The sequence below is a fragment of the Henckelia pumila genome, chromosome 4 (assembly GCF_033568475.1).
Source record: "Henckelia pumila isolate YLH828 chromosome 4, ASM3356847v2, whole genome shotgun sequence".
NCBI classification, from domain to species: domain Eukaryota; kingdom Viridiplantae; phylum Streptophyta; class Magnoliopsida; order Lamiales; family Gesneriaceae; genus Henckelia; species Henckelia pumila.
Window position 1 is genome coordinate 232,597,936 of NC_133123.1, and position 10,847 is coordinate 232,608,782.

Consider the following 10,847-nt stretch of genomic DNA (forward strand, 5'->3'; position numbering starts at 1 on the left):
TATAAATGGAGGTAAAATAGATTCTTAATGGTTATTGAATTAGAATATGTTTGTTTTTATATCATTTGATTAGGATGCAAGCCAATAAAACAAAAGGGTGAGAAATTGGAAGCCCATCTCCTGCACTTTTCAAAAAAAAAACAGGTATTCTTCTTCTTCATCGATTCTCGATCTCTGTTTTTCCCATATCGACATTTACCAAATACAGTGGAGTTTTATGATTGTATGCTTTTGATGTTCTATGATCATATACTTCCACCATTATATGTTGGCTTTTCTTGACTCTGGTCCTAAAATTGAATTTCAGTTTAAGTTCAGATTCTAGCAGTGTGTTTGATTAAATTGTGGGAATATTTGGTAGGGAATTTCGAATTGGTGTTTGAATAAAAGATATAGAGCTCTGTTTTTTTCTTCGAAATGTGGTAATTGGTTATCTGATTATGCATTTGGTATCATGTCTTATTCTGGGTAATCGGAGAGACGTGAGCGTTTTGATTATTGAGTTTAGTAAGTGATTTTTGTTGCCTTTGGAATTGGTGAGCTTCTTGTTTTTTAAAGTCATGTGTTCATGATTTTTTTTTTTTGAATAATTTACAGTTTGGATTGACAAATCAAAAGAAAAGGATGGATGCGGCTTTCATGAAGAATCTTTATTTCTATTTAGGAAAAAATATCGTTGTGGTTTGAAGTTTATCAACATATTAGCATAGCTCTATTAGCTCGGGATGCTAGCATGTGCTGAAGGAAGGAATCAAAATTTTTCGAGATTAATACATAGTTTTTTCCTAGTGTTCATTAAATTAGAATTCGATTATTTTTTTATTTGAATGATTTATAATATTGGAAGAATCTATATTAAATTTTATTTTACAAATTTTTGAATTTTGAGTGACTTATAATATTGAAAATTTGTGAATTAATTTTTTTTTTTTATTATTTGAACAAAGAAAACGCTTTTTGAAGCGTTGTCTTTACCAGAAAAGACAACGCTTTTTTGAAGCGTTGTCTTTTCCAGATACAACGACACTTAAAAAGCGTTGTCTTTTCCAGAAACGATAACGCTTTTTATAAAAAACAACGCTCATTTTTAGATACGACAACGATTTTTAAGCGTTGTCGTTTCACTTAAAAAGCGTTTTCTTTTCCAGAAACGACAACGCTTTTTATAAAAGACAACTCTTAAAAAGAGTTGTCGTTTTTGGAAACGACAACGCTTTTTCCGCGTTGTCTTTGAGCGTGGTCTTTTACAACACTGCCTACGACAACGGTTTTTCGGGGACATTAACTACGCGGAAAAAGCGTTGTCTTTGGCCGTTTTTCTTGTAGTGCGTGTTTTCAGGGAGTTTTTGGATAAGTTTGTCGTGGTTTTCATTGACTACATTCTGGTGTATTCGCGTAATGCGAACGAGCATGTTTCTCACTTGCGAATGATACTACAGACTCTTCGGGATGAGCAGTTGTACGCCAAACTGAGTCAGTGTGAGTTTTGGATGGATCGAGTGGTCTTTCTTGGCCATATCATATCCAAGGAGGGGATTTCTGTTGATCCGATCAAGATCGAGGCTGGGCTTAATTGGTCGCGTCCGAGGACGGTTGTTGAGATCCGTAGTTTTCTGGGTTTAGCAGGATATTATCGTCGCTTCATTTTGAACTTATCTCAGCTAGCTCGACCGTTGACACAGCTTACCAGCAAGGGTGTTGATTTCAAGTGGTCCTCAGAGTGTGAGGAGAATTTTTGTGAGCTTCAACGGCGGTTTACTTCTGCGCCGGTGTTGGCATTACCATCAGGATCTGGAGGGTATGTGGTTTACACAGATGCTTCTCTTCGAGGTTAGATTGTGTCCTGACTCAGAATGGGCATGTGATCGCATACGCTTCTAGACAGTTAAAGTTGCACGAAGACAATTATCCAGTTTAAGATTTGGAGTTGGCAGCCATTGTGTTTGCTTTGAAGATCTGGCGTCGTTATCTGCATGGCGAGAAATTTGAGATCTTCACTGACCACAAGAGTCTCAAGTACTTGTTCACTCAGGATGAGTTGAACATGAGGCAGAGGCGTTGGATGGACTTGCATAAGGACAATGATTGCGAGATTAAGTACCATCCGGGAGCTGCTAATCTCACTGCTGATGCCTTGAGTCGCAAGGTGAAACTATCCGCACTTCAGACTTGTTTGATGTCTAGTGCGATCGGTGATTGTTGTTCTTTAGGGTATACCTTCAAGCATAAGAAAGATATGCAGAGTATCCAGATGTTTGCGATATTATCTGAGCCAGCTTTGTATTCGCGGATTTGGGATGCTCAGATGTCTGACTCGAAGACCCAGTGTTTGGCTCGTCTAGCCAACGAGGGTAGCACGTCTAGAGTTCACTATCAGTCAGATGGTTTTCTGTGTTTGCCTAGTAGGCTTGTGATTCCGGAGGATGAAGAGTTGAGAGAGGAGATCTTGTCTCAGGCACATCGTAATAAGTTAATTATTCATCCGGGGAGCAACAAGATTTATAAGGATCTGTGTACTCGGTTTTGGTGGAAGGGAATGAAATGCAGTGTGTATCAGCATTATTTTGAGATGTTTGATGTGTCAGCAGGTCAAGGCAGAGCACCGACGACCAGGAGGTTTTCTTCACAGTCTGCCTATTTCTGAGTGGAAATGGAAGCTTATCACGATGGACTTTGTGACCCATTTGCCTGTATCTTCGAGGAATTGTGACGCTATTTGGGTTGTGGTAGACCAACTCACCTAATCATCTCATTTCATTTCCTATAGACGAGAGTGCTATGTGGATCGTATGGCTCGGTTGTACATTCAGGATATCGTTCGACTTCATGGAGTGCCTGTGAGCATTGTCAGCAATCGAGACCCCAGGTTTACTTCTAGGTTCTGGGGGAGTGTTCAGCGTGCGATGGGCACTACTCTCAGTTTGATTACTGCCTATAATCCGAAGACTGATGGAAAGTCATAGCGCACTATCCGTACTTTGGAGGATATGCTTCGAACATGCGTTATGGATTTTGGTTCAGCCTGGCAAGATCATTTGCCATTGATTGAGTTCGCGTACAACAAAAACTATCACCGTAGCATTGGGATGACACCTTTTGAGGCGTTGTACGGATGACGTTGTCGTACTCCACTCTTTTGGAAAGAAGTGGGGGAGAGACAGGCTGAAGGACCAGATTTAATCCAGCAGGAAACAAATATTGTTGATCAGATCAAAAAATGGATTAAGACTGCACAGGATCGTCACGCCAGCTATGCTAATACTAAGCGTAGGCCTTTGCAGTTTGATGTTGGGGAGAAGGTGTTTCTGAGAGTTTCACCTTTCCGTTGGATTCTCAGATTTGGCCTCAAGGGCAAGCTGTCTCTCAGATTTATCAGTTCGTTTGAGATATTGGAGAGCATTGGCGATTTAGCGTATCGGCTAGCTTTGCCACCGTATCTGTCCAGTATTCACGATGTGTTTCACATATCTCTGTTTCGACGGTATGTGGCGGATCAGTCTCATATTTTGGAGCCTTCTGAGATCCAGGTGGATACTGATTTGACCTATGTAATGAGGCCTATTCGCATTCTAGATCATAAGGATAAGGTGTTGTGGAATAAAGTCATTCCCCTGGTTTAGTTCAGTGGCAGCGCCGAGGCACTGAAGAAGCCACTTGGGAGCTTGAGAGCAGGATGCGTTCGGAACATCCTGAGTTATTTTGATTTAATTTCGTGTTGTATTCAGTTGTAAAACATTTCATTTGAATAAAAAAGATGTTTTTTCATGTTGTTTTGCTTTCAGTACTTAAGATTTGATTTCGAGGACGAAATATCTTAAGGGGGGGAGAATGTAGTAGCCTGTACCCAGAATTAGTGAGTAATTGTTAATTAATCCAATAAATCTTAGTTTAGATTAAAAATGATTAAGGGGACTTCTAATGGATTAGCGGAGTCCGTAATTGGACTCATAATGATCAGAAATGGTCCGGAGGGTCAGGTGGAACGAAAGAAATGTCCTAGGATCGGAAGCAACGTTCGTGCCAGCAAGAATGCGTCACTGCTTATGCACATGATGTGACATTTGGACGCAACGATGGCGAACGGACGCAACGAAGGTAGAACGGACGCAACGATGGAGGAACAGAGGTTCCGTTCGATGTCTATAAATAGAGGTGCCGAGATTCATTTCCAAGAACACCATGCACCTCTCTTCTCTTGATTCCTTAGCTTTCTAGCTTAGATCTAGGGAATTCGGAAGTGGCGTAGTGATCCAGACATCGTATCGAAACTGTGGCCTAGTTTTGAGGCAAGCGACAGCAACGGGCTTACAACGGATGCAGGTATAGCTTTTTCTTCCTAAAAATATTTAGGAGTATGCAATAGCTTAGTTAAGGCTTTTAGAGCACTATAATGATATTAGTATCATTTCGCTGTATAGTGCGGACTATAGGCGTGGACTTAGAGCTGGTTAGAGCTTGCCTTGTATTTGAGGTACGAAATTACTGTTCAAGATATCCTGACTGAGTATGCATGTATTATGTGACTGCATGATTTATATGACATGATTTTATGTTGCATATATTTGCATCTTGAGCTATTTCTTTTGATATGTCTGTTAGTAGGGTTTTACTCCATCCTGTTAGAGGATGGACTTCCATCGAATTGGGTCCAGCGTATCCACTGGTATTTTTGGTATGTGAGCCACCTCCTGAAGCGACGGCACATCGTGCCACATACCAGGGCCCGGTCTGTCTTTGTTATCTGATTCTTGAGCTCTAGTCAGTAGGCGATACACTTGCATTTATGTATACTCATACTTTCGTGCTGAGCGTTTTATGCTCACGTCTTGTACTCTGTATTTGGACACCCTATTCCATGGGGCAGGTTTGCGATTCGATGAGGCGGGTGGATCCAAGAGGGGCTAGGCAGTGGATGGCCAGCTGGAGCTTTGCCTAGGGTTTTATATTATTGTATTGGATTGATACAGTATTCGATTTGATTGTATAATTATTTGGGTATTTGCATATTCCTTTCCTTGGGATTTTATAATATTTATTGCTTCAGCAGTTTGTTCTGGTTTATTGTTTAATTAAGATAATTTCATGTCTAAGTTTATTTTTAGTAGGTGATCTCGGTAAAGGTCACTACATCAAGGATGAGAAGAACCTTGAAGATCAGATCAAAGAATTCACCAACATATTGGATGAATTGGAGAATATTGAAGTAAAGCTTGAAGATGAAGATCGGGCTTGATACTTCTGAATGCTCTTCCAAAAGCATATGAAAATTTCAGGGATGCTTTGCTATATTGAAGTGAACAGACGATAACGCTGGAAGAAGTAATGTCTGTTATTCAATCCAAGGAACTCCAGAGAAAGTAAAACACAAACACTGAATCACATGGAGAAGGTCTTACGGAGAGGGGCAGAAGTGATAGAAGGACATCTAATGGAAAATACAGGCCAAAATCTAGATCAAAGAGTCAAGAATGATACCAGAACATAAATTTGGGTAATATAAAGTGTTATTCTTGTCAGAAGGTTGGACATCTAAGAAGAGATTGTCCTGAAAGAAAATGGAAGCAACAAGAAAAACCCAAGAAAGATGGTACTCTGGTCATAGCTTCAGATGGATATGACTATGCAGAAGTACTGGTGGTTTCTAAAGGTGATCAATACCACAAATGGATACTGGATTCAGTATGCTCCTTTCACATGTGTCCTATAAGATCTTGGTTTGAAAAGTTGGAGGAATCAGATCAGGGCATGGTACTGTTGGGGAATAATCAATCATGCAGAATAAAGAGCTCTGGAAATATCATAATAAGGATGCATGATGGGATCGACAGAGTACTCACCAAGGTGATGTATGTGCCCGAGTTGAAGAGAAACTTGATATTACTGGGAACACTTGATGCTCAGGGATACACATTCAAATCAGGGGCAGAAAATATCTCAGTGTCAAAAGGATCTATGGTTGTTATGAAGGCTGTCAAAAAGAACCTCATATATGTAGTACTACAAGGTGAAACAATTATTGGAAGTACAACAAGTATTCAGTAATAGCAAGACAGAACCAAGCTATGGAATCTTAGGCTTGGACATGTAAGTGAGAACGGATTACATGAGCTGTCTAAACAGGGTCTGTTAGGTGGAGATAAGATCGAATCACTGGAGTTGTGTGATAGCTGTGCTCTTGGAAAATAAAAAAGAGTATCATTTGGTCAAGGAAGTCACACAACTGAGCAACCATTGGCCTACATTCATTTAGATCTATGGGGTCCTTCTCGGACAAAAACTCATGGTGGAGGCAGATACTTCATGTCTTTGATAGATGATTACTCAAGGATATTATGGATATTCATCTTAAAGACTAAGGATGAAGCATATGACAAGTTCAGAGAATGGCTGCTGGCAATTGAGAACAAGAGTGATCGAAGAGTTAAACACCTGAGAAAAGATAATGGGCTGGAATACATATCAGATAAGTTTGTGAAGCTATGTAAGGAGAAAGACATTACCAGACACATAAAAGTGGCAGGAACGCCACAACATAATGGTCTGGCAGAGAGAATGAACAGAACTCTTCTGGAAAGGGTCAGATGTATGTTGATCAACGCTTCTCTTCCTAAGTCCTTTTGGGGAGAAACATTATCTACTGCGTGCTATTTGGTCAATAGATGTCCATCCAGTGCAATTGGTTTCAATACACCAATGGAAAAATGGAGTGGAACACCTGAAGACTACTCACACTTGAGGGTATTTGGATGTCTTGCATATGCTCATCTGAAACAGGACAAGTTGGAAGCAAGGGCAGTCAGATGTATATTCATTGGGTATCCGGATGGTGTGAAGGGTTATAAAGTTTGGAACCTGGAATCAAGAGGTCCAAAGTGATTCAACACCGGGGATGTGAAGTTTGATGAATCCAAACTGGAATATAAAATGAATGCAGATGGAAATGACAGTCAGATCAGTGTGAATGATAAACTACCGATTTAAGTGGAGTTTTTTGTGCCAGATGAAGGGTCAAATGAGATGCAAGATGATAATGTGACAGCAAGAGATCAAACCGAGGATTTGAGTACTTATAATCTTGCAAGGGACCAAACCAGAAGAGAGATCAGAGCTCCTAAGAGGTTTGGTGAAGCTGATCTGGTTTGGTATGCACTTACAGTAGCTGAGGAGGTGGAGTATTCAGAGCCGAATACATATGATGAAGCTATGGCGAGTAAACATAAAAACAAGTGGACTGAAGCTATGAATGAAGAGATGAACTCACTTGAGAAGAATCAAACTTGGACGCTAGTAGACAGACCGATGCATCAAAAGACATTGGGATGCAAGTGGATATATAAACAGAAGAAATGAACTCGTGGTACAGATCAGATCAAGTATAAAGCCAGATTGGTTGCAAAGGGTTTTGGTCAGGTAGAAGGAATAAATTTCAATGAAGTTTATTCTCCAGTGGTCAAACACTGTTCCATCCGGATTATGTTAGCATTGGTGAACCAGCTCGACTTGGAGCTTGAGCATATGGATGTGAAAAATGTGTTTCTACACGGTGACCTGGAAGAAACCATTTATATGGAACAACCAAATGGCTTCATACATCAGAAAACACTGAACAAGGTCTGCCTAATGAGGAAATCATTGTATGGGATAAAGCGGAGTTCGAGGCAGTGGAACAGGAGGTTTGATGAGTTCATGATTGGTATTGGTTTTGTGAGAAGTCAATATGACAGATGTGTCTATCTGAAGAAGGATGAGGAGCAGGTTGTCTTATATCTACTGATTTACGTTGATGATATATTGATTGCAAGTAAAAGTAGGACATATATATCATCCTTGAAACAACAGCTCAACTCAGAGTTTGAGATGAAATATCTGGGAGAAGCGAAGAGAATTTTGGGCATGGAAATAATGAGAAACGGGAAAAGGAAGGAGATTCATCTGAGTCAGAAGAACTATTTGAAGAAGGTTGTTTAGAGGTATAACATGAATCAAGCAAACTCTGTCTTGACCCCTCTGGGACAACATTTGAAGCTATCTGCGAATCAGTCACCTGAAAGTGAGGAAGAAAAGATGAAGATGGCTGGTATTCCATATACTAGTGGAGTCATATATGGAATGGTGTGTAGTAGGCCTGATTTGGCATACGCAATCAGTGTTGTGTCAAGATTTATGGCTAATCCGGGTACATATCATTGGGAAGCTCTGAAATGGATTCTCCGATATCTCATAAACACAATTGGGTTGGGGTTGAAGTTTGAGAAACAACAAGATGGGATTGATCTAGTAGTTGGATATGTGGATTCAGATTTTGCTGGGAACTTAGACAAGAGAAAGTCATTGAATGGATATGTTTTAACCTCTTATGGCACAGCGATCACCTGGAAGTAAAATTTACAGTTAGTGGTTGCCCTTTCTACTACTGAGACATAATTCATAGTTGTTACCGAGGCCATAAAGGAAGTATTGTGGTTAAAAGGGATGATAGCAGAGTTGGGTGTAAAACAAAATCAAGTTGTAGTACACTGTGACAACCAAAGTTCAATACACTTGACGAAACACCAAGTCTATCATGAACGATCGAAACACATAGATGTGAAGATGCATTTCGTTAGAGATGTAATTGAAAAGGGAGATTTGATCCTTGTAATGATAGAATCAGAAGAAAACCCTGCAGATGTTATGAAAAAATCACTGTCGTATGCTAAGTTCAATAAATATTTGGACTTAGTTAATGCGGTGATAGGAAATTTGTCAAGGAGGCTAGGATGGAGAGCAACATTCAACCTGAAAGAATCAAGGTGAATATTTTTGAAGTATGCTTCTATCAGATTGAATAAGAATAGAGAAGATATCAGATCAAATAGTGCAGATCATATGAGTTAAATGATTAGATGAATTCATGGTCCAGATCGAATACTTGGATCAGATCGAAGTGATGGTCAGATGAGTCTTCGGATGAGTTCATGCAAATCGATTGCTCGAGTATCGTGACTTGGTTAAAATTCAGATGAAGTGTCCAAGAAGCTGTGAGCTTGAAAGAAGATCAATGCAGATTGATGTACTAGGGCAGGTCAGACTGATGAATGAAGAAAACTAATGCAGATTAATTCTCTATATAAGCAGATTAATGCAGATTAATTCTCTATATAAGCAGATGGAAGCAGGCCGCAACGATCATAACATAAAATCATATTCTTCAGAATATATTGAGAGAAGAAAAGAGAGAGTTCGGAGGAGAAAACTAAGCGAAGATTGTGACAGAAAGATTTCAAGGCTTTAAAGCTTGAATTGAGTTTGTATCTAGCTTGAGAGTTTATCTTAGTCCATCTCTGTAATAAGCTCTGTTCTTGAGCTGGTTTTGTTCTGTTGGTGATAAATAAAGGGGTTGGGTTGCTCTCTCGTGGATGTAGGCAAATTTCTTGCCGAACCACGTAAATACTTGCGTCGTTTATTTGCTTTCGCGTGAGTGTTGAGTTTTGATCTGTGTGCGTTGGTTTTATCTGTTTGTTGGGATTGTGTTGTTGTGTGTTCATTTGTCTTGTAATTCTCGGAATATCGAATTTTTCTGGATTGATTCCTAACATTGCATGCTTAAGTTTGATTAGTAGGTAATTCCGAATTGGTTCATTACATTATTGATATGATAATGATCACTTGATTGTTGGATTGGAACCTAGACCCTGGTTGTAGTCGACCTATCACCTAGAGGTACTTAAGTACCAACTGTGATTGCCAGCTAAATATGCATGCTTATATGTTGCATTTATGTGTCATGATGTATGTTTTACTGATTTATATACATATTGCATGTGCACATACACGTTGAATCGTATCTTCTTCGAGATAGCTTTTCTCATAGGGTTGCTCAACCTACATCTGTTTATACTATTTGACACCGCGAGGAGCTATGGTCATATTGTAAATATGGTTGCATGAATACATTTGGGTTTTATTACTTGTTGTATTCCGACAGTTTAGTTTGTACTAGTTCTTTTAAAAAAGATTCGCAATATACTCTCTTTTAATAAGTACTTATATATTAAACTAATTGCATGCTTAAGACTGCAAGTTAATATGTGATCTGAGTTGAGTCAGTATATATACACATATATTATATTATATTATATTATATTATATTATATTATATTATATTATATTATATTATATTATATAATATATAATTAAATATGTCTTCTACATTTATGTATGTATGTACGTACGTACATACGTATAATATATAATTTTTTTAAAATATTAAATGTTAGCGGGTTGGCGGCTCCAACTCGGGTTGGACTTGTCGGATTTGGAATGGTGCATGGCGGGTTCGAGTTTGGTCCAATTTTTTCCTTGCATGGGTAAGTCTCGGGTTTGGTGAAACCTGCCTCAAACCTGCCTCGTTAACATCCTTAATCAATATGCATATATCACAACATTTCAAACATTATGATTCGATTGTTTTATTCAATATAAAAAATTATTTTGTTTTTCTAGTATCTTATTTTTATATTATCATAATCGCGAGTTTTTTTTTATGCTTCTTAATTTAGTTCATGCCTCTATATTTTTCTAGACAAAACATTATCACCAATAATGTTTATTATAACTAAAAATAATAATTATATATCCATTTTGATGGTTCAACAATAATTTATAAGAGAAAAATTGATAGTGAAAATTCTTATACATATAATTCTCTTCTCATTATTGATTCTCTTACAATGAATTTAGGACGATTAATGATACTTAATATCACAATTATATTTAAATAATTTTACTTAATTTCATAATTGCCCTTCTTTTTTTCTTTCTTTTTTTCCATATAACTTCCCAAAATACCCATGACATTTTACACT